Source organism: Paroedura picta, chromosome 4 (genome assembly GCF_049243985.1).
Source record: "Paroedura picta isolate Pp20150507F chromosome 4, Ppicta_v3.0, whole genome shotgun sequence".
Taxonomy (NCBI): domain Eukaryota; kingdom Metazoa; phylum Chordata; class Lepidosauria; order Squamata; family Gekkonidae; genus Paroedura; species Paroedura picta.
The window spans coordinates 117,947,551-117,971,426 of record NC_135372.1 but is presented as its reverse complement, the minus strand read 5'-3'; the positions used below and the strand labels follow the sequence as shown (position 1 = coordinate 117,971,426).

General features: G+C 44.4%; 1 long non-coding RNA gene across 1 annotated transcript in view; it reads right to left on the bottom strand.

The window, feature by feature from the left end:
• The window catches only part of LOC143836270 (uncharacterized), a 36,266-nt gene that overhangs the window by 1,598 nt on the left and 10,792 nt on the right, over window positions 1-23,876 (bottom strand). The gene's annotated exons all lie outside the window — the stretch shown is intronic.

Below are 23,876 nucleotides of genomic sequence, written 5' to 3'. Positions count from 1 at the left end.
CCCCCATTTTGGGATTGGACCTTTAATTTGTGAGCCAGGAAAGCTGCCATTGCTATGTGCCAGCAGAATTTGATTTTCCAAGCTGAAAATGAGTGGCTTTTTATGCAGTGGTGGAACCTCAGCTTTCACATTTCTCATCTTGGCCTTCATGTCCAATGTCCGCAAAATGTTCTAGAGCTGAATTTGAGGGATAAGAGAATAGGAATTTTATGCTTCTTGTTCCACTCTACCTGTTTCAGCTCACCCTTGTCTTCTCTATATTCATAAAAGAATTTGTCCCTGCCCATCAGCAACTGATACAATGATCACAATTTTGTAGAGGTTCCTTATCTGAAGGTAGTGTAGTTTTCTATACCATTTCAAATTCAAATAGATACAATTTTCTCCACAGATGTGGCAATCTAGGATCATAACTACCGCATTTGGTATAGCTAGTTGGTGTAGAACTTCTGGCTTGATGTCCTATATCTCTATAACCACAGAGACCATATTCAGGGATATACTGAATTAATTTGCTATTTATAACAGGTACATAGATTCGCACAAAAAGAGGAGTCAGCATATTGTTGAAAGATATGTTCTCATAATATGAGTAGGGTTGCCAGCCCCCCCCACCCCGATGGCAGGGAATCCCTTATTCTTGGGCCCCACCCCTGCTGCCAATTGGCTGGTTGGCAGGGGGACTTACCAGGAGCAGAAGGGAGGCTCAAGGTATGTTGCTGGCAATATGGCAACATTGCTTCTGGCATGTATCAGAAGTGATGCCATGATGTCAGCAATATCTGGGCAGTGTAGAGATGGGCACCAAAAAAATTGTATTAATTAACTCCTACCATTCCAGGGCTGTCAAGAAACCCCAGAGTTTCACAAAACCCAAACTTAGAAAGCCTGGACTAGGACCATTATCCAGAAGATTGCTCCCTACCTGAACTCAGCTAATCTATTCAAAACTAGACTATTGCAATGCATTGTACATAAGTCTCACCCAGTGGGTAGAGAATGCTTGAGCTCTTTTATTCAGGAGGTAGGCAGAACATTGCTCCCATTCTACAGTCACTCCATACACTGCAAAAATTCCATTGGCTGAGTTACCATACTCAATGCAAGGTATTTGCTACTATTTGCTGTTCAAGGCCTTGGACATGGTGGCTCTCTTTCAGATTTCTATTCTTCTTAGTCCCATCACATTGCTTCTTTGATACATCACCCTACTGAATGAATTGTTTTACATTGTGTAGTCTGCCTTAAGACTCAGTGAGAAAGGCAGGACACAGATAATCTAAATAAATAAATCATCCAACCATTCACCATGCAGGTAAACCTCAGGTAAGCATTTTCACCTCAGGTAAACTTTTTTCCTTTCAAAAGTATGAAAACCGTATTTGACATGTAACACTTGACATATAAATGCTCACCCCCAACTGCACATTTAGTAACTCTTGGACAGAAAGCTGGTATTTATTTAGAGGTAGCAGCTGCAAGCCAGCTCTCAATCTTAATTTCCTGCTCTTCTTCATAGTGTTTAATTGCTTTTGGCAAGCAATTCACCTCAGTTTCCACACACTATTGTATCCTTGGACTAGGCCTGAATCTCCCACTGTATTTTCATTTCCAAGACCATGTGCCAAAGAAAGTCAGTGCCAGTTTAAAACTAGCAGGGAAGGGAGAGAGGAGCTGTTGGGGGGAAGGGTGGCTCTTCATTTCTGCCTCCCTTAGGCTGTAGTAGTTCTGCTCCCGGGCTGGCAGATACAGCTTAGGGGTGTCCAACTATTTTCTCCAGATGTCCATGGATTACCATGGACCATTGCCAGCAAAAAGGGCAGTCAGCATATTGTGGAAAGACATGTTCTCACAACATGAGTAGGATTTCCAGCCTCCCCCACACACTGGGGGTGGGGAATCCCCTATTCCAGGGCCCCTCCCCTGCTGCTGATTGGCCAATCAGGAGGAGGAGGAGGAGACATGTCCAGGCTATCACTGACAACATGTTGCCGTGTTGGATGTGTTAGCAGAGTTAATAAGGCAGTGCGGTTGCACACTGTGATTTAAGAGTAGGTAAAGGTTTATTCAGGAATTGACATACTTGATAGTGCAGAGGAGAGACCGGGATAGGAGCTGACTACATGCCTAATTAAGAGAGAGAGAGAGACTGGAACTGTGGCTTCTGAGAAGAAGCAGGAAATTGCCCCTGAGAGCAGCAATCTGGAGACAAACAAGGAAGGACACTTAACAGGAGAAAAGGTCCTGACCTCACTATCCTATCTAACAGTCTTCTTGCAGCCCCCTGCAGGGTCTCCTTCTTTGTACACCAGACACTGCCTATTCCAACAAGATGCTGGATTGTAGTCCATTAACATCTGGAGAGTTACAGTTTGGCCACCCCTGAGCTAGGAGATTGGCCTTGCTTACCTGGACTAGCAATAGCTTCTCCTTGCTGATGGGATAGAAGACAGGAATAAAAGAGAAAAGATGCATTTGTAAATGTTATCTTCATCTTATCTCCTCAATCACTAAGTAAACACTTACAGCCTTCAGAACTAGGGTTGCCAACTCTGAGTTGGGAAATGCCTGGAGATTTGGAGAGTGGAGCCTGTGGAGGGCTGGATTTGAGTAGGAGCAGGACCTCACCAGGGTAGAAACGCCATAGAGCCCACTTTAGAAAGCAGGCTTTTCCTCCAGCAGAACTGATCTCTGTCATTTGGAGATCAATTGGAATCCTGGGAGATCTCCAGGCCCCACTTGGAGATTGGGCGCCCCTATTCCTAACATGTTTTTCCATGATAGAGCACCGTAATACAGGGGTAGTCACCCTGTGGTCCTCCAGATGTCCATGGACTACAATTCCCATGAGCCCCTGCTAGCAAGTGCTGGCAGGAGCTCATGGGAATTGTGGTCCATGGACATCTGGAGGACCACAGGTTGACTACCCCCGCCGTAATATGTTATTTGTGACCAAGAACTAGGGGAGTGAAAGGAATCCTGCCAAACTTAAATCCACTAAAGATAGTGGTGCAACTGGAAGAAATGAGGTCACACAGGGAAATTCCAACCTTGGAATTTTATAATCTCGATAATCTCTAGGTCAGCAGGAAGATCTAAAGCAGGGGTATTCAAACTGCGGCCCTCCAGATGTCCATGGACTACAATTCCCAGGAGCCCCTGCCAGCATTCGCTGGCAGGGGCTCCTGGGAATTGTAGTCCATGGACATCTGGAGGGCCGCAGTTTGAATACCCCTGAAGAGGTTTCTCAACAGAGGCCAACAATAATTTTTCTGGGTCCAGATATACATCTCAACCCGTACATACATTTTCATGACTTGAAGAACGTTTTGATCCTCCTGCACTGAAATGATATAAACAGACTATTACACCCTAAACCAGCCCTCTCTAGCCCCTCAGGTACAGTGTGGTCATTCCCTTCCCCCCAATTCTCAGCCCTCTTTCCATGGCTATGAGTCTGATCAAAGAAAGCTACTTCCCCCTAACCTTTTAAGCATCACATTACTTCAGCTTCCTTGATGTACGGTTTGCAAATAGTATATAGCCCCTAACACAGCAGCACTCACAGTAAAGTATTGAACCAGAATAAGTTTGATTTAGGTGCATCAACCACACATAATGGGAACATCCACTACCCATGATCCTCTTTATATGCATGGTCATCATTTTGTTTGAGTAGGGCAATGTACATATATTTTCATATGGGCACAGTTTTGATACTTATTGTGAATGAACGCTCAATAATCCAGGGTACTGTTCATGCGTACCAAAGCTGGAATGTATCAGGTAGATAGTGGGTAGCATGCACTTCCATTATACATGTGCCAAAATTGAACATCTGAAAAGGGATCTTTAAAAAAGTCTGCTAGGAAACAAACAAATAACCAAAGTAACCACAGATAATATATTTGCTGACTATAACCTAAACTGGGTAGAAAGTTGCTTATTTTCAGTCCAGCTCTAAACTGAGTTCAATGGTCCATTGACGTCAATGGTGCATTTCTAAGCAGAGTTCTAAGTCCATTGACTTCTATGGTCCCCAAACAATAATTGCTTAAGATTGCGCTATTGGTGTGCCATTTCTGAATGTATAGTTCTGCTTTTCAGTCTGCCAGAATGGAAGGGAGGAAAGTCATTTGTTATCGTCGTCTTCTTCCTTCTGGTTCCATCTTCTCAGCTTTTATATTCGAGCTGGGGCTGCTGGAAGAAGAGGCCCCTGCTTAGCTTTTAATTTGCTGGCGTGACTGTATGTAATTCCTGTTAAATTCTCTTCATTCCTGCAATGTAATTAGACAGAGGAGAAGCCTTTGTTCTGCATTCGAAAAGCAATTAGTCATGGTTTTTGCTTTCTAGTTTGTTCCCTTTTTATTTAATTAGAGTTTTGTTTTTGGCTTTTCTCCTTAAAACAGACTAGAACACAAGATATGTATCCCCTGCAGCCATTACTGGGCTGTTGAGGGAGGGAAGGGAAGGCTGGGGTAACTTCTGTCCCCTCTAAATTAAGAGGGGCGAGGATAGTCCACCAGCTATTGCTGGCATTTCTCATTGGGAACCACATTGTCAAGACACACATGCATACAGAGAGACAGAGATTAGGGATGTGTGGTACTATTCACTTTCAAAGATTCAATGCATGGCTTTCGCCGGTATGTCCTCAGTATGTTCTGGTGAGATCTTTTGGTTCTAGGCTAACTGAATCCAAATGGGGGATATAATAAAGGTTTATAAAAATTTGCATGGGGTGGAGAGAGTTGACAAAGAGATGTTCCCCCCCCTTTCCCAAGAGACTAAAATTCGAGAGCATCCAATGAAACTGATGGGCAGTAGATTCAGGATGAATAAAAGAAAATATTGCTTTACAAAGAGAATGATTAAAATGTGGAATCCATTGCCATAGGATGTAGGCCACAGGAATAAAAAGCTTTAAAAGGGGATTAGATAGATTCATGGAAGACAGGTCTATCACTGGCTACTAGCCATGGTGACTGAGGGGAACCTCCATGTTTAGGGTCACTAAACCTCTGAATCCCAGAGCCAGCAGGCAATGTCAGGGAAGGTCTCCTCTGTGCCCTGTCATAGGCCATTGAGTGAGACAGGATGTTGGAACTGGATAGACCTGGTATGATCCAGCAGGACTGTGTTTATGTTCTTAACACATTGTTTTTGAGAGTGGGATTTCAGAGTCCTATCAAAGGATGGATTTCTGCGTTTGGAAACTGGAACTTTTCATCTCTCAGAACTCTCATGCATGGCCCAGCTGGCAGAAATTCAGCAGGTAAAGAGCCCAGCCTTTCTTTATCTCCCTGCTGCAAGGTTTACCTGTAGAACTTCTGTCTACCAAACAGTAGGGGAGCCCTACTAAGACATGATAGCACTCCTACATACCAGTCCTCTTGCCTTTACATTTACAATCAGTATCAGATTCCTAATTCTATGCATCGATTAGCTCTGAAAATGTGGGAGATTAAATATTCTGGGCATAATGAATAAGAATGGTGCTAACAAATAACTAATAACTAATTGCTACTTTTCTTTCTGGACAGGACTCCAGTCCAGGGGAAACTTTCACTCAAATTTCTTTCTATTGTGGATGTTTTAAAGACACATGAGCCCTGCCAGGGGTGGGGGAAACAGAAAAAAATCAACCTTTAATTAAAAAATGTTTTATCTTACTAGCTTTTAAAACCATCGGCAAATTTACGGACAGTTCTCATGCTGCTGATATCTAGTGGCTTGTTTTTATATTGTCAAATTGTTTTGATTGTAAGCCGCCTTTATCACGATTTTGAAGCAGTGGCACATAAATATCCTTTAGTAAAAGGCGAAAGATTTATGCAATCTGAAGAGAAACCAGAATATATTGGCACATAAATATCCTAAATAACTAAATAAATGATATATATATATATGCAGATATCTATTTTTATGTGCTGATAACTTTTGCTGGAACAGGACATCTGTTTTTTTCCATTATGGTGCCTTCAGTTCTCACCACCACCACTTTCTCCCTGGTTAACATAATATCACTGCGTCTGAGATCAAGATGTCATTGGGAAGCTTACAGCGACTGGTAAGTATTTCTTTCCCCCAAAAGAAATGTCAAAGATGGAAGCAATCAGCAGTAACAAGGATTCTTGGTTTCAGCAGACCTCTTTCCAGTTATCATAAACCAGTGAGGGGATGATTATCCCGATTCTTGTCTTGCTAGCACGATTTGACTCCTAACAGACATGTCTGTCTATTTTACACCTAAATTACATGAAATATTCATGCAGAAAAAGGAAGAAAGAAAGGCAGTTTTATGGGCAGAGGCAGCAGCATAAGGCCTCAGTGACAATTATTAAAAGGCACAAAGCACAATCATGGGCATTCTGACTCCAAAACAAACAGTCAGTGGTTCCAAGGATTAGAATGTTTAGAAATGCAACGTTAAATAGGCCAATTTGCACATTACAGATTCCTTATGTATCCTGTGGTCCTTCAACAGACAAGGGTCTGGGAGTTCTGTGCTCTGAGGTGCAAGTGGGTCTGATCTGAATTGGTACTGGTGCATGGGGAGAGAAGACTTGTACTTTCTCCTCTGCACCATTATATATTATATTATATATTACCAGCTTTTATTGTTATTTTTTTAAAGAATAAAGTAAGAGAAAAAGAAAGATAAAGTACATCAAAATTAAGCTCATATAAAATTACAGCTTCACTGTTCAACTAATACATTTGTTTACTGACTGACTATATATACCCTGCACCGTTTTTGTTACTTGAAATTTGCTGAGGGATTTGCCATTTGCCTTACTGGGGAAACTCAAACGTACTTCTTCAACAGTACATCCAAGTTCCCCAGTGAATCAAAGATCTGCTCCCTTAGGCCATTTCAAGCTGGGGAAATGGCCTAGGTCCCATATCTCCATGCATCACAGGGCTCAAATACACAATATGTCTGACAAGTTGGGTCATGAGCGTGCAACCAGAATTGCTGTTAGAGTGTGTTGCGGGAATTGACTTTGAACAACACTCATAACACTCATAAAGCTACGCTACGAGAGAGCAAGTTCCATTTTCCATCTTGTCCTGTTTTTACCAGTAGAAATGCTGTGGGAGATAAACTGGAGCCTTTTTCTCCCCCTTGAGGCACCCCCTCATGCTGCTGATATCTAGTGGCTTGTTTTTATATGAGGACAAATGAGGCTTGTTTAAGGTGTGTTCCTGTGAGGTATGCCTGACTGTGACCTGATGTGTTGGGCATATCATGAATTTATGGCTGAGGTGGAGAATGCCAGGACCTTGGAATGTGTAAATTGCCTGTCAGAAATGTCGGGTTCCAAAGGATATTTTATAACTCCCTGCCCTAAAACAAAGACACCTATCTACTAGAATTAGGGTTACCAATCTCTGGGTGGTGTCTGGACATCTGGGATTACAACTCATGTCCACATGACAGAGATCAGTTCACCTGAGGAACATGGCCATATTGGAAGATGGACCCCATTGAAGTCCCTCTTCTCCCCAAATCCCAACCTCCTTGGGCTGCACCTCAATCTGGAACTGGTAACCCTAACTGGAACCCATCATTCAGTCTAAAAGCCTCATGTGTAGCCAGCACATCCATGTCATTTACTGCCTTAGCATGAAAAGTTGCAACTGCCTATTTCTGCACATGAAAGGGACAGGACATTTTTCTTCAGGCCTCTTGGCAACTCTAGATGTAATCCCCATCTATGAAGGCATAGTAAGGGTCAGGGCAGATTTGCCAGAGGTCTACAGCTTAAATTTATTTTGATTAAAAATCAACTGGCAGTGGATTTGTTTTCTTATCTTATGACCCTCTCCCTACAATACACAATGATCGAGTCAGTGTGGGGTACTGGTTAGACTAAAATTTGGGAGATCTGCCATGGAAGCTCGATGGTCAGCTGGGCCAGTCACTCTGTCTCAGTCTAACCCAGGTTTTCTCAACTTTCCTACCATTGAGAAACCCCTGATACATCCCTCAGGCTTCAAGAAACCCCAGAAGGTGTGATTGTGTATAATATGATTGGGAAGCATAGCTATGCACACGTCCACCTGGGGCTCCTCCCCTTCCCAGCCCCTCCAGGCCCATCATTGGCCAATTGGGGAGGCAGGTCAACATGACCATATATGGTAATATTACCCTATAAATGTTTGATAAATTAAAAATATATATTAAAAATAAATTAACTCCCATCTATTTGGGAAACCCTTCCGGGGCCATTAACCCCCCCCCCCCCCCAGGATTTCACAAAACCCTGGTAGAGAAAGGCTGGTCTAACCTAACATAGTATTATTGTGAGAATAAAATGGAAGACAAAGAACAATGTTTGAAGTTGCTTTGGGTCCCCATTGGAAAACAAAGCAGATATAAATCAGGAGAAGCTCATGATTTTAGGGGGGCTCCAGGCAGAGAGTTCCCAGAAGTCTCCTTCCAATTCCCTCTTCCCTGGATCTAACTTTGTGCCTCTGCACCCCTCCTTGCCCTTTTCACAATCCCTCCAGCATGGTGTAGTGGTAGGGTCCTGGAGTTACCATCGGTGGATCCCTTAACATTAGTTAGATCAAGACCTTCGCTCCCAATGAAAGAGAGTTCTTGGCCCCAGTTGGAGAGTAGGAGAGGTTGGTGACGGGGAATTAGAATGCTGTATCGCCATCTTTTAATGTTAATGTCAATGTTTATTGCTACACTTTCAAGGGGTTTTTGGGGATTGGACTGGTTTTTATTGTTTTATTGTAAACCGCCGCAAATCCAAATGGAGTGCGGGGTATATAAATATGAAAATAAATTTAAGAAATAAAATAAAGAGCGGCGGACTGTAATCTGGTAAACCAAGTTTGATTTCCTCATTCCTCCACATGCAGCCAGCTGGGTGACCTTGGGCCAGTCACAGTTCTCTTAGAGCTCTCTCAGCTGCACCTCCCTCACAGGATGTGTGTTGTGGGGAGAGGAAGGGAAGGTGATTGTAAGCTGCTCTGAGAATTCTTTGGGTAAAAAGTGGGACACAAAACCCAACACTTCTTCTCCCACTGTCCATACTCACAGTCACCTGTACTGCCCCCTGACAGCATGGGGCAATGTATGCAGCTGGACACATGGGTGGTGAAGCACTCACATGCAAGCTGGCAAAGAAATGGCATGTTGGGGCATCAGCAGCTGTGGGCCCCACCAGAAGCCCTGGACCCCGGCATCTGCCCCGCCTCAGGGCATGCTGACGCTGGCCTTGATCTCAACATCCGTGAGAGGTTAATACATATGTGAGAGAGATTAGTACATATACAATAATGTGAGCTGTCATAAACAGGGATCAATGCAAATAAAATACCATTGAATTTGACCAAGCTTTTCAAATATTTGTACACACAATTAGGTTTCCTCTCGGATAATTTACCTTCTCATTGCTTTCCCTATTCAGACAGCTTGCCCATACAGAGCTGCTGGAGCCTCCCTTTTGTGCAGCCTCTTCTCTCCCTCTCCCCCGTGATTTCCATGGAGAGCAGGGGCTGTCATGGCTGCCATAAGCAATGAAATTGTCACACTAATGCAAACTCTGTTGCAAACCGGGGAAAGAACCAAAGCTGCTAGACTAGCCCTAAAAATAGTAGACGTCACTGTCTCTATTGATCCCCTTGCAGAGTGCAGGGAACCTAGTCAGGTGCTTCATTGGCGAGGTTCTGTTTGGAGATGCAAAAATAATGACATGTTTAGAATCCTGTATGGGAAAGAGCTTAAATATGAGACAGCTGTCAAAGTAGGTCGCATCGCAGGGCAAGCCATCATTGCAATGCCCCTTTAATTGCTAGCTCGGGATGTGCGGCTGACAGCCTCGGAATACTTGTGTGGCAATTTGGTACCGCGCTCCATTGCAAGCTCTTTTGCAGCCTCCCAGTGCGTATCCCTTTTGATTTAGCTGTCTCCGTTACATGACACTTAAAATGGTGCACACTTGCCTCTGCTATATCGGATCAGATGCAAGTTTTAGGTTCACCCAAGCAGAATTTTTTGTTTACACCTTGCTTGGTTTGGCTGGGTTACCCCCATTCATTTCAGTCTGAACAGCAATGAATGGGGATTAGAGGCTGCACAACAGAAGTACTTGACATGAACCGTACCCTGTCAGTATGCTATGCAGAAAGCATAGAAGATATTGCCATAATTAAAATGGGGAAAGCTGTGTGTGTATCTGTGTGTGCGTGTGAGAGAGAGAGAGAGAGAGAGAGAGGAAAAATCTTAACAGTGTTCCTATATAAACCAACAGATTGGCCTATATCATTTTGTAAAGCATATCACAGTACTGGGGAGGCAATAAAATTGGCTACAAAGGGGATAGAATTACTGGCTACTCTACCAGAGAGCCTTCGTTATTCACTATTACTAGAGGTAATGACACCCAGTGGCATAGCCAGGAGCCATTTTGATTATCCATCTAGGGAAGAAGCATGTTAATTATGTGTCAGTTGTCACATGTGATCATTGCCCATCCAAACATTTCATGCACAAGCAATGGCTAGTCATAGCCCCCATTGCATGATCGTACTGTGAAATACATCGGTGTGCATTTTTGTAAAGTGAAATTTAAGCCTAATAGCACCTTTAAGACCAACAAAGTTTTATTCAAGCCATGAGCTTTTTACTGCATGCATTCTTCCTCAGACACTGGGTCATAAGAGTGCAGATATAAAGAAAAAGTAAAATGTAAATGACTTGCAAAGTAGCATTTTTGTACAGGAAGTGCTTGCCATGTGAGAAAGCAAATGGGCAGTGAAAAGCAGGGTATAAAAACCAACCCTTCTTCTACTGGGATGGTGCTAATGGGAAACAGTGTTTCCCCCCTCCACGTGTCTCCATGTCCTCATGGTGCTTCTGTGCCCCATCTACAGTTTTCCCATCTTCTGTGCCACTGCTTTGTTCTGATGGTCTTGGGAAAATTGCAGCAAGGCTTCTCTGGTGGCTGTTTCAGCCAGATTGGTTCCCTGAATTGGTCAAACTTGAATTGATATGCAAAATCAGTAATGCAGGTGATTCGAGTTGTAACGAATCAGAAAACCTCAAATCTGAAAAGTACAAATTTTTCCCCTCCTTCTGATCCAAATTCTTCCCACCACTGCAGCTTCTATTAAAAGAAGCTTTAAAATTTTGGGAGATACAGTATTCCAGTTTCTTATTTAGTTTTTCCTACAGACTGAGAAATGAAGCTACAAGCATAAGGTTACTCAGTGAGTATGGCTACTCTAAGTTTTGAACTGGGAACTCATTTGTTCTGCACAATATAGTTGACCATCTTCCAACTTAGTGATGTGATCCTGAGCATGAGTACTTGCCACCACTATTGATGGGGATGGGGATATGGGGGGACATTGCCCTGATGGTATTACATCACTTCCAGCAAATCCCCAGAAGTGATATCACTGCTCTGTAGAAATTAGTGGAAACTGTATTGTAAACCAGCGGTCCGCAAGCTTTCACTTGCTGGGGGGAGAGGGCGGCCTGGGGGCCCGCACACGCCCGGCAGCCCCAGTGCAAACGTGCGTGTGCGGACTACTGCGCACAGGCGTTTGCGCCGCCGCCATGCTGGTGGCCACGGCTCCCCCTCCTGGCCCCTCCGGGCCACAAGCTAATCAGCTGCTTTGGCGGCTGATTTGCTCGCGGCCTGGCGAGCTTCTCGCTTCGGGGGCGGAGGGAAGAAGGAGCCGCGGTCTGGCGCCGAGGCGGGCTGTGGCCCGCGGGTTGGGGACCACTGTTGTAAACCACAGAGTTTTCAAAACTTTCTAGAGAGGCATCTTATCACACAGCATTTTTTCTTAATTTTTCTCCCACTGACCAACAGTGCAGCAGTGGGCATAAAGGATTGCTGGTGGGAGGTCTCCTGCCATAGTAGTAAACCTGGCAACTCTAACAATAGATCATTTATTGTAAATAAATGGCGTAAAGAACTTTAAAAAGAAACCTTTCCCCTTGTGTTCTTTCCTTTCTCTTGAAGTTCTGAAGACTCCACATCCCATTTGTCACTGCAAATTTTTTAAAGGCAGATGTAGAACTGATTTCTAAAGCCATCATTTTGAAGAACCATACACACAGAGATAGCTAAATAATCTCTATCCTTCAAACACTTTGAAATCAAAATTTGCTGTCCAGCAGCAACTGAAAGCTTTGCTTTCTGGAATAAAATGTCAACCTTCTAAGTGGCGGTAATTTCCAGAAGTCAAAAATGCTGTGGGACGAAAAGTGACATGGCTAAGCCTGAATTCATCAAATCTTGGAAGCAGGGTCAATACTTGGATGAGAGACCACCAAGTTTAAATGTGCAAAGAATGTTCAAACTAACTGTTCTGTTATCTTCATTCAGTCTGTTCTGGAGGGAAGCAGGGAGGATGTTTGCTCAAAGTAGCAGGAAGTCACCAATTAAGCCAATCAGAACATAGGAGGGGGCCAGGAAATTTCTTACCTCCTTATGCTAAATACGGATCTCTGCCAATGCCTCCTGTAGCATATTTTTCATGTGTTTTTGAATCCTGCACACTACAGATCTTGCATATTCAAACACAAGGAAGACTTTGCAGAGGAAGACAGTGGCAAACCATCTTCTTCTCTTTCACTAAGAAAACTCGTACTGAATCACTACAATTTGTTTGTGACTTGGTGGCACTTACATGTGTAAAAAACACTGCAAACTCAACATGCCAAAAGCACATAATGGAAATGAACACTTGTGTTATAGGAAAGCACACATCTCCCCATGATGACTGAATTTTCTAGGCACGAATCTATCTGTAACATAAATAAAGCTGAACAAGAGTGGTGGGAGGAGTTGAGACTCATCACCTACCTGACTGGCTCTCCGTCCAATGAATGACCAATGAGGTAGTCTGTCCCACTCCTGACCGCATCCCCCCCAAAACTTCTTCCATGTTGAAGAAGTGCCAGCCTGCTCTTCTGGGCTGGGCAACAGGTAATCCAGCCAGCGAGCATGAGCTGGAAGGGATGGGGGGCCTGGGACCATGGTCACTGGGGAGGGTAATTGCCCATCTAGAGACTGGGGCTGGGAGGAAGGGGGGCCAGCCAGCAGGAACTGGAAAGGAGGGAGGAAGCACGGTCTGGCACTTGGCACTGTGGAGGTTCCAGGAAGAGGGCCTGGGCAGGAGGGGTATGCAGCAACACGAGGCCTCACCACCACCTGCCTGTCCACCTGCAAGTGGACCACCCCTGCCTGCAAGCCATGCGCTCGGGCACCTGCACAGGCAAGCCAGAACATTGCCTGCTGCCAGCAGGGCAGCCAGATGGCAGTTGAGAGTTGGGAGGGGGAATGAGCCCTGGCCTCAGTGCTGGGGTGGGAGGTGAGAACGCCCTGCCAGCACTCCCCTTGGCCCCAAGCAGCCCAGCTGTGGCCTTGAAAGGCATCTGCAGAGCCGAGTTGGCAGGGAGGCCAGAATGCCCCACAGATGCTCCCCCCTGGCCCCAAGCGGCCCCATTTCAGCCTTGCAAGGCCTCGGCAGAGGGAAGGTAGGACAATCATGTCCCATGAGCAGAAATCCTTGTACTCACAGAAACGTTAGTCTGGATGCAACCCTAGACCTCGGGCTTTAACCACGGCATCCATTTTTTAAAAAACATGAACACCCCTATGTGTCTTAGAAGAACAACATTTTCACTTCATTCTTCACATAAATCTTTTGATGCAAATTATACTATGTCTATCTACTTTTCAGCAGCAGTTTAATCTTACTAAATTTATGATTAACAGAGGGGAAATCAAGCCATTCTTATTTATTTAGCTGTTGATTGATCTCCAGCTGCATGACCATGTGGGTTGGATATTCATAAGGTATAATAATACTTTTATTAATTCCAAATGGTAGCGATGGAGCCCTATCTGATTCCAATTTGCAAGCAGTGAATCATGTTCAGGCAGCAAACTTTTCCCCCCTCACACTCCTTAACAATGAGGAACCAAGGTGGCATGATTTAAAATGTCAGGCTGTGGAAAGGATTCTTGTAATTGCTCAGCCTGAATACAGCTCTATAACTGAGCAGCTATTTGGAAGGGGGCCAACCAATAATACAGCTTCAAAAGACTACTCCAGAGGTTTTTAACCTGTCATAAGGATTTCATTTGCTTTTAAATTCTACCTGCAAGGTGATGGCTTCCAGAGAACTATTAGGTCATTCATATCAGTACAAGAAAACAAAGAAAGATTTTTTAAAAGTCCTTTATTTTGTAACACCATCTTCTTCCTTCTTCTTTTCTGGGCTTGGCTTTAGTTCATTGTGGAGTAGATGAAAAAAAATGTCTTTGGCTATTACAAAGGTGTGTGAGGGAAAAGTGTCCCTATTATCTGTTCCACTAACTAGTCTAAAGCCACCAATTAGACAAGCTGTTTAAATTTTGGCTCAGCTGAGAATTTCCTATGCCACCATTAAAAAAAGTTATTGCTCAGCTTCAGGCTACCCCTCCCCAACGATTAAAATATATTCAGCACATGTACTATGAACCTTCCTCCCTTCATGTAGCTCTTTACCCTATTTTATGTTCACAATGGCTGTAAGATGAGTGAAGACTGTCCAAGGTGACACCTTAGTGGAAATTCTGCCGTGTGTACTTCCAGCCCAAATCCACAATTGTATCAACTGTGTACCACACCATCCTCCCATATAAGGACAGTAACATTGTCCTATTTCATCGCAGTGTGTGTCAGGGCTACAGAAAACTAGAAGCTGTAGCCAGGGGATTGTAGCTAGAGAATTGCTCTCCATTGCTACTTGTTGAACATTGCTTTCTCAGGATTGCCAGATCACAGTGGTACAATGTCAGTAGAAGCCACAGCTGGCAGAATTCCCCACTTGGGGTCTAGACAGTAAAGCTAGGCATCCCTAACCCAATTGAGCCAATGGGCACTTTTGTAAATTTGAGAAAGTTTAGTGGAAACTACCACAAAACAACTACCTGCCATGGAAGGTAGGACTAACCACAGAATGTGCAAGTAGAGGAGTTCAAAAGATTGGGAGTGTCCTCACCAAGCATCCTCTTATGATGAGGAAGTTTTTTCTGAATGTGCACTTTCCATGGAGAGCTGGGAACATCTCCCTTCTCCTTTCCATAGCATATAGTCCTTGTTCAGCACACAATTCTTTCCGCACAGTTCCATTATAGGGTTTAACTATATGGTGGAATATCTGTGGCTGAAACCTCCTAACATTTTTTTTTCCTAATAGCTGAAAGGTACCCAGATTTGATTCAGATTGCAGTTGCAAGGTGAGGAGGAAAGGGCTTGACTCTTCACAGTTCATGACTTAGGGGGCTGGAAGCAACACCTTATATAACAGGCAGAGAAAAATGGGGGGGGGGGAGGAGAGAGAGAAAGACCAAAGAAATGGAGTCTTGAGGTAGATCAGCAAAGTTGTCCCCAGTCACGCAGAATCCCAGTGTAATTAGCTTTCCCCCATGTCTTTTGTAGGATTTTGTTCACATCTAAATGGACAATATTCTATTTCCTTGAAGCTGCACTGTCTCTGTTTAATTCCCCAAATAACTGAACACTCCAGCCCAAGCGATGAAAGTTCGATGCCTTACTTTCACAAGTGCCATATAACATTAGCACTGTATGTATATGAAGCATTCTCCCAAGCAGATTCCCAATCTTTTCTGAAGTCCTGCATTACACTTGAGGTTTTTGTGTAACCTTTACAGGCTGGGGGTTAATTACAGCTCAGTACTCAACTCTTGCATTCTGCCATCTCCTCCCTAACATATCAATTAATTCCCTCATTAACTCTTTTCCAGTCTCTGAGGGGAAAGGGTGTTCCCCCCTTAGTCTGAGACATGCATAGATTTTAAAATAGCTGTAAATGCATAGTTTTGCATGCACTTGAACTTGCTATACCACAGATGCAAAAAGACATTCGCTCACTTTTCACTGGAGGGGTGTAAAATTTCCAATAGGGTTTCGGCAGCTCATATGGCCTCGGAAATTCTCTTCTGCTCTAAGCCAAACCACAGACTACCAATGCAATGAAGCTCCCCGGGCAAAGGAGCCATTTAAAATTCCACCAGCATCTTAGCAACAGCACGAAGTTCTGAAACAGGGTCACTCCGATTGACAAGAACATGGACAATTGCCTATTTCCCACAGCGCTTTGCACCATGCTATTGTACAATTGTGCTACTGCTTGGGAGCAGCTGAGGTGAATCACCAAAGTCTTTTCTGTGCAGGAAACCATGAGTTTCCTCAATCATGCAGAATCACACTAAAATTTTATTTCCTGGACAAGGTGTTCTTCGTGCCAGACATGTCCCTTCAGTAAGGTCAGGCTGTGATCAGTTGGAACAAGTAGTTATCCTTATTTTCAGCTGTGGGGTACTTCATATAGTACATGGCAAGTCTGTAATCATACTGTGATGAAATGGCCTGTGTATTTAGAAAGAGAGGGCTTTTCCAAATAATGTTTGTTGATTTCAGAAATGACCTTTAGAAATGACCGCTTCAGGATGTGCACAGATGCACACCAAAATTTATCACCAGTATAATGATTACAGATTAATTGCACCTGCTGTGTTCAACGGAAATCCTGTTCACAGGACTGTCCTTTTACCAATAGAACAGAAAGCAAATTTGAATGCAACTTCCCCAACTTTGTCGGCACATGGGGCCACTTGGATGTTTTAGAGAGTCATATCTTCTATGCCAGTATTTCACAGATGAAAATGAATCATAGAATCATAGAGTTGGAAGGGGCCATACAGGCCATCTAGTCTAGCGATCCCCAACCTGTGGGCCATGGACCACATGTGGTCCTTCAACTAATTCGAGGTGGGCCCCGAAGGATGCCTTCTTCCCCCCCCCCCTTTTTCCTGATATCTAGCCTATATCATTGTACTTGAAGTTTAAACCCATTACTGCGTGTCCTCTCCTCTGCAGCCAACAGAAACAGCATCCTGCCCTCCTGACAACCTTTCAAATACTTAAAGAGGGCTATCATGTCCCCTCTCAACCTCCTTTTCTCCAGGCTGAACATTCCCAAGTCCCTCAACCTATCTTCATAGGGATTGGTCCCTTGGCCCCAGATCATCTTCGTCGCTCTCCTCTGTACCCTTTCAATTTTATCTAAGTCCTTCTTGAAGTGAGGCCTCCAGAACTGCACACAGAACTGCACACAGTACTCCAGGTGTGGTCTGACCAGTGCCGTATACAATGGGACTATGACATCTTGTGATTTTGATGTGATGCCTCTGTTGATACAGCCCAAAATGGCATTTGCCTTTTTTACCGCTGCATCACACTGCCTGCTCATGTTTAGTTTACAATCCACAAGTACCCCAAGGTCTCGTTCACACACAGTGTTACCTAGAAGCGTATCCCCCATCCAGTAGGCATGCTTTGCATTTTTCTGACCCAGAAAAATGCTTGTCTCTTGAATAATATCCTTATTCATATAGCATGGGTCACTGCCCCACACTTCCCTACCACTGCCATCAGGGATGGTCTTACCCATAGGGCATCAAGAACAGCTGTACCAAGTCCCATTCTAGAGTAACCAAGCTGGGAGCCCCCACCATCCTAAAGCCAGCTGCCCAGATACTTCCCTAAAGCTCCACCATTGTAGAATCACTGCTGATCCTGTGCTCCTTGAGTTGTGCCCAGGGCCCCAGATCCATTAAGACTATTCCTGACTGCTATTCCCTTTTGTAGAATGTTCCACTCTGCATTTGCCTGTTCTGCAACTGCCTGTCCTCCACCACTTCCTGAGCAAAAAGGGTGTTTCATTTAGGGCCCTAAAGTCTGTTTTTGGTAGCTTGAAATACAACTCGGCCCTGTATGCCCTATATTGTGTTTTCTTGTTCACGTGCATGTAGAAGGTTACTCAGGTCTATTATGTGAGTCTCCTTGGCTTGGAGTGTTTTGACCCACTGAATATCAGACTCCTGGGCATCCATAGAATTACTCACAATGACCCATTAAGCATGGCGGCTGCTATGCTGGGTGGGTGCTGTGCCATTGCAGTGGGGCAGGATGCCCCACTGTTCCCTGCATACGCACGGGGGCAGGGCTCCCACGGTGTACGCTGATGCCCCGGCATAGTCCACACACACATGCCGGTAAGCTGTCTGCCAGTGACAGCGACTGGGGGGAGTGGGGAGGGGCCGGTCCCCCACTGCTCGCTGGCAGAGAGTAGCATGCCTCCCTCCCACCATGGTGGGGGACAGGGGGACACCCCTGCTGGCTCAATGGCTCCACAGAGCTCGCAGGGGCACGCGGTGTCCCAGCAGGGACACCATAGATTGGGGCCAGGTGGGCTGAAAGGCCCAGCACTGTGGATTATGCACGGCGCCAGCCCACCCCAGCCCCTCCCAGCGTCCGTCGTATTCTGGGGACCACGGAAGTTCCCGTGGCCCTGAGCCAGGCCATGCCCATGCTGGCAGCAGGGGCGTCCATAATTGAGGATTTGGAATGCGGGAATGTGCTACCAGCGCAGGCATTTTTGCCCGCGCGTAACGGGTCTATCGGACAACATTCTGTGTCTGTGACTTGAGCCAGGACTTCTCTGAGTTCCTGCTGACGAGATCAACTGTTCCTTCCAATCTGCCTGCCAAGGGTGGATTGGCCCTGAAGAAGTCTGGAGAGGGTTTTATCACATCATTGTGTTCCCCTGCAATGGAGATGATGCTGATCCATTTCCACCCTGTTAACCAACAGCCAAACCACTGGAGCGTCCTGTGGGCAACCAGTGGGAGGTTTTCTCCTGCCAGCTGTCAGTGCAGTGGCAGGAAATGAGAGCCAGTGGCTGGAAACATCCCATTCCCAGCAGGATCCTGGCGACCCTAGTCATAATGCCTCTCTGTAGACTTCTATATCTACGGTACTGCTGTATTTGTAATATGATGTGCCATTCTGGTTGCCATTTTGGTTTAAAATTGAATTGATGGAAAACATTCAGGAAAACAACAACCAAAGGAGTGTCCATGGCTGCAAGAAAGTTACTAGTTTGTGTGTCTTCTGTGTGGCTTTTAGTGATGTTGCTGAGGATGACCTAGCAGTGAGGTGGTCATAGGAATATCTTAAAATTAGATTATAGCCTCTTGTGGTGCAGGGTGGTAAGGCAGCCGACAAGCTGTCTGAAGTTCTGACCATGAGATCAGAGTACCCAACTTGCTGGTGGGTAAAATGGTAATGACTGGGGAAGGCACTAGCAAACCACCCCGTATTGAGTCTGCCATGAAAACGCTAGAGGGCGTCACCCCAAGGGTCAGACATGACCCGGTGCTTGCACAGGGGATACCTTAAAATTAGATTAGGAATGCTGATGAGTTGCTCATGTCAACTATGCATTGATGAAAGTCTTGGGCATGGGCAGCACATAAAATCCTAAATCTTAAATAGTCTCTATGGCCCTTTGTGGAACAGAACTCCTAGTCTTCTCAGACACAATGGTTAATGGAATGCAGGTTGGTTTTGATTCATGATAGACAATGATGGAGAGAACATGATTTGCATAGTATAGGTTTTGTTCTCAAGACCATCAGGTGGCAGAGTTAGAAAAGACATCTGCCGAAGACACTACCCAACTCAGTTCTCTGACGGCACACAATGGCTTCATATTCCATATTTTCCATAAGCATCTGATGGCTGACCTCAGGGGGAGCGTGCAAGTACAAGTTACCAAGCTCTGTCGGCTGTTAGCTGCCTCTTAAACACTTTATATCATTCCAGAGTGCTCAGAGATGTGGTCACTAAGCTGCTCCCACCTTCAAGCATAATAGGCTGCCCATGATTCTCATTTGTTCCAACCCACCTTTCTGCCACTGGGGAGATTAAGGCAGATGAGTTGAAAAATCATTCTTAAGGTGACCTGATGGCTGTGGACAGCACTAGTGTGCTAGAGGCAGATGCTGCAAAACAGACTTCTGCTTAGTAGTAATAAGTTTTTGCCAAGCAACAGGGACACAACGGAACTCTTAGATTAATGGCTGTTGCTTGAAACAATTGAATGAGCAGAGCAGCCAAAGCTCCCTGAAGTTATAAGGCCTGCAAATCTTCTCCAGTGCTTCCCAAAAGCTCCTTTTCCAATCCACAGAAATAGCCATGGGATCTCTTGTGTACTCCCAGCACGGCTGTCAGCCTGCCAAAGCAAATAAAGGCCATTTGTCTTCATATGCCAGAAATATATTCCTTAAATAGTATCGAGAGCATCTCCAAAGGAAGGATTGCCTTACATATACAATACCTCACTAAATGCCATTCGGATTCTGATAGCTTAATTATTCCACAGATTGTGATGTAAATGAAAACTGCAGTTGAAGCCCTGAGCTGACGTCCCTTTGACTCCCGTATGTGGTGGCAATCAGGAATTAACATCCAACGTGCCCTTGGAATGTGGGATTCCCATGTTTTAGTTGTTTTTGTTCCATTCTGGCTTCAGTGGGACTTGTTTTATTTACTCGGACAGCTGCACCCAGCTTTTGTCCCCAACAGAGACCCAATGAAGCTTGTAACTAGTGGTCTGACTTGGTATAAGGCAGCTTCCAAGCCAAATGAGAGATGCTATCGAGGCTTAATAGAGCAAAACTCTGCTTAGTTGTCAAAAGCTCCCACTACATCCTGCTGCCAGCAAGAATTTCTATGAGTAGAACCACTACAAATTTCTACAGGGACAGATGCTGGTAGGGCAATCTTCCTCCTCCTGTGGAGGGCAGAAGCATGTCCACTCAAGTAAATGCAACATACATACCACCATATATCTTTTCCTGCTATTTAAGGACCTAGCACAGGGGTGGGCAAACTGTGGCCCTTCAGATATCCATGGACTACAATTCCCATGAGCAGGGGTTTAGCTGTCCATGGACATCTGGAGGGCTACAGTTTTCCCACCCCTGGCCTAGCATATGGCATCCAAGCAGTCTCAGGCCTTTGCTGGCTATACGCCCAGACTTCCAAACAACTGGAAGCTGCATAAAAAGTACTTGCCTCTGGGAAAGCTCACACCTTGAATAAATCTTAGTTGGTCTTAAAGATGCTATTGGACTCAAATTTTGCCTCTGAGACATCATTTTACCAATTCCAGATACTTTTTTCTAGATATGGACCTTTCTGTGACATATTTGTGTCAACACTTGCTATTGGAAGGCAGAATAGGATGCATTAAATCAAGATTGTACATAATTTCCCTGGACATTTTTTAGTGGGTGACATGAGAGCTTGTGGGGTTATAGGCCACCTTCTCTTGTTATTTCACATCTTTCATGCCTATTTAAATTTTTAATGTGTTTTGCCATGGCGGCCATTTAAAAAAATGCTTCTTCTCCCTGAAGTGATCCCATTCCCAACTAACCAGGGATCATGCAGCCACAGAGACAGCACTACAGAACCAGTCAAATTTTTCAACAATGTATTCAGTCCATCCTTCTGCCATTTTTTTCCTCGTTGTGGTACAGTTTTTCATAGGAACTGATATGTTGTGGATTCTTGCAATTTATGTGGCAAGTGGCCTCTGGTCTCTGGTCCTCTATTTCTTCATCTTCTCAAGGCACCATGTTGCAGCACATGCCAAAAAGTTTAGATCAGGTTACAAACCCCCAAACTGCTTGGCTGCAGTTTCCTTTTCTAAGAAAAGGTTTTGCAGTACTATACCAATGCATTGTTCAGGGGTGGCATCACTTCTGTTTCTGCCATCAGCTGGCATTCTACCCTGGTGACCTGATGGAATAGTACTAAATGGTGTGGATCCATTGGAGCATCACTTGGGGGCTTACGGAAAGCCCAGGAACAGTACTGTGTGTATGGGAGGGATAGAATTAGGGGCTACAGTAAGAGGTGGGAAGGGGAAAAAATCACATTCTGCAAATGGAAGTGCTTCCATCCATAGAAAACCTCTGGTGGATCTAAGCCAGTATGGCTCAAACTGGGGGGGGGGGGGTATAGAGACAACCGAAGTCCGTAAACGCAAATAGAAGTAGATGCATTATCACAATAGAACAGAACATCCTGTTTGGATGGTAAAATCTGAAAGGTAAATGGTTTCAAAAGCACAATGTTCACCAACGTATGGATCCTCCATCGTAATTCCACATACTGCTAATCATAGAACAATAGTGACTTGAACACATAGGATGACCCAGTGTGTGGAATGGACCAAAGACAGTTCCAAGAAATGACACATATTTAGTCTGCACTCAGCATGAGCATCCTGAACTACCTATCATTAACTGCAGTGACAACTTTGCCATTAAGGCGGGATGGGTCAGGGGAAGCATATGTTGATATCATAATCATGGTTGAATTGTCATGTATCTCTATTCTTTATGCATCTGACTTCAGCTTCTGATCATGGTCAAATTAATCCAGACATCTAAACTACTTTTAAAGTGAAAACTTTCCACGGATCTAGTAAGTAATTAAAAACTTTTTAAAGTGGCAAAAAGGGATTTAATTTTGCAGTAGGCAAGAGTCTCCTGTCGAGTCCTTATTGTTGAAATGAAACAAGCCTATTGATTTTTCACTTATGCTCTTCATTCCTGCAATTAAGAGAAGCATTAAAAATGCCAGGCTAGATTCTGAAAGAGAAGGTGCCCCACACACTGTTTATACTCTAATCTGAGATTCATTCTGCACGGTAGAACCTTAATTCATTTAACACGCACACACCTTTTCAAAAAACGGTAGATTAAAAAAACTGGTGGATTCATCACTGCATTAATCTCTTTCCAAGAATGAAACTGACTTAGAAGTAGTCATAGGTTGTCTTCATTGAACAGAACTTTTTTCTCCCTAACTACATTTTCAAGGGAGTCCTTCCTCGGTCCACCCTGAGGACTGCCAGTTCTTTGCCCAGAACTCAGTTCCCATGTGTGTAGTCACCTGATTGGGATTAAGACCATGGGGCCCAGGGAGAAGGGATTTCAGTCTTGTACCCCATGTCATTCTCTCAGCCTGAAACAAAGAGGAAGGCGGAGTGTTTACACCATTGTGGGCTTCCCCCAATAGGTCAGGAATTGCTAGATGGCTACAACACACTATCATTTAACTAGCTCCTATTTCACTAAAAAAGAGCAAGCTGATGTCCCTTTTCTTTGCAGAGAAAGAAGGGGAAAGGCACAATAATGGTACAGATTTTTTAAAAGAAAAGATGGGAATTCAGAGGAGGTAGCAGATCATGGCAACAGTCTTTATAACATTACAAGTGGACTTGTGTGAGGTATCTTATCTACCATTCCCCCACTATTTAGTTTTTCTTTTTCCTTGTAAGCCACCATAGCCTCTCCTCTTTTTCCTTTCCCAAACTATATTTATCTGCCCCTTTAGCTTCAAGTTTCCCTCTCTCCTTGCAGCAGCCTCTGCCTAAAAAAACTATGACCCAGTTGTGTTCTGCTGGTATGGTAAGGCACTTTTTTGGGGGGGGGCACACATCACTTTGCCCAGTATTTCCCTCCCCAAACTGTTTCCCTTTCTCTCCTCCTGTCAACTCTCATATCTTCCACGTGTGACAGAACCCAGAAAAGGGAGGGGGGAAAATAAAGAAATGCAAGGTTCAGTTGTTTCTGCATTTTGGCTGAGAAAACAGAGGTGTGTCAGTGAAAGGACCATTCTCTAGCCTTGAGGGAAATGGTATTCATCTGAGGGGATTGCTTCAAGGCTGTGACGCTTCCCAGAGGAAAAAAAGTACAACTCTCTCTCTGTAACAAAGCCTGCTTCACAATAATCTATTGAAACTTCATTTATTTAAGAATATTTACCTAGTCAACAAAGTTTCATTTATTTACTTATACTCCACCTTTCTCCACAGTGAGGACCAAAGCAACTTACATTATTCTCCTCTTCTTTTTTTCTCCTCACAGCAATCCTGTAGGATAGGTTAGGCTGAAAGTGGTCCTACA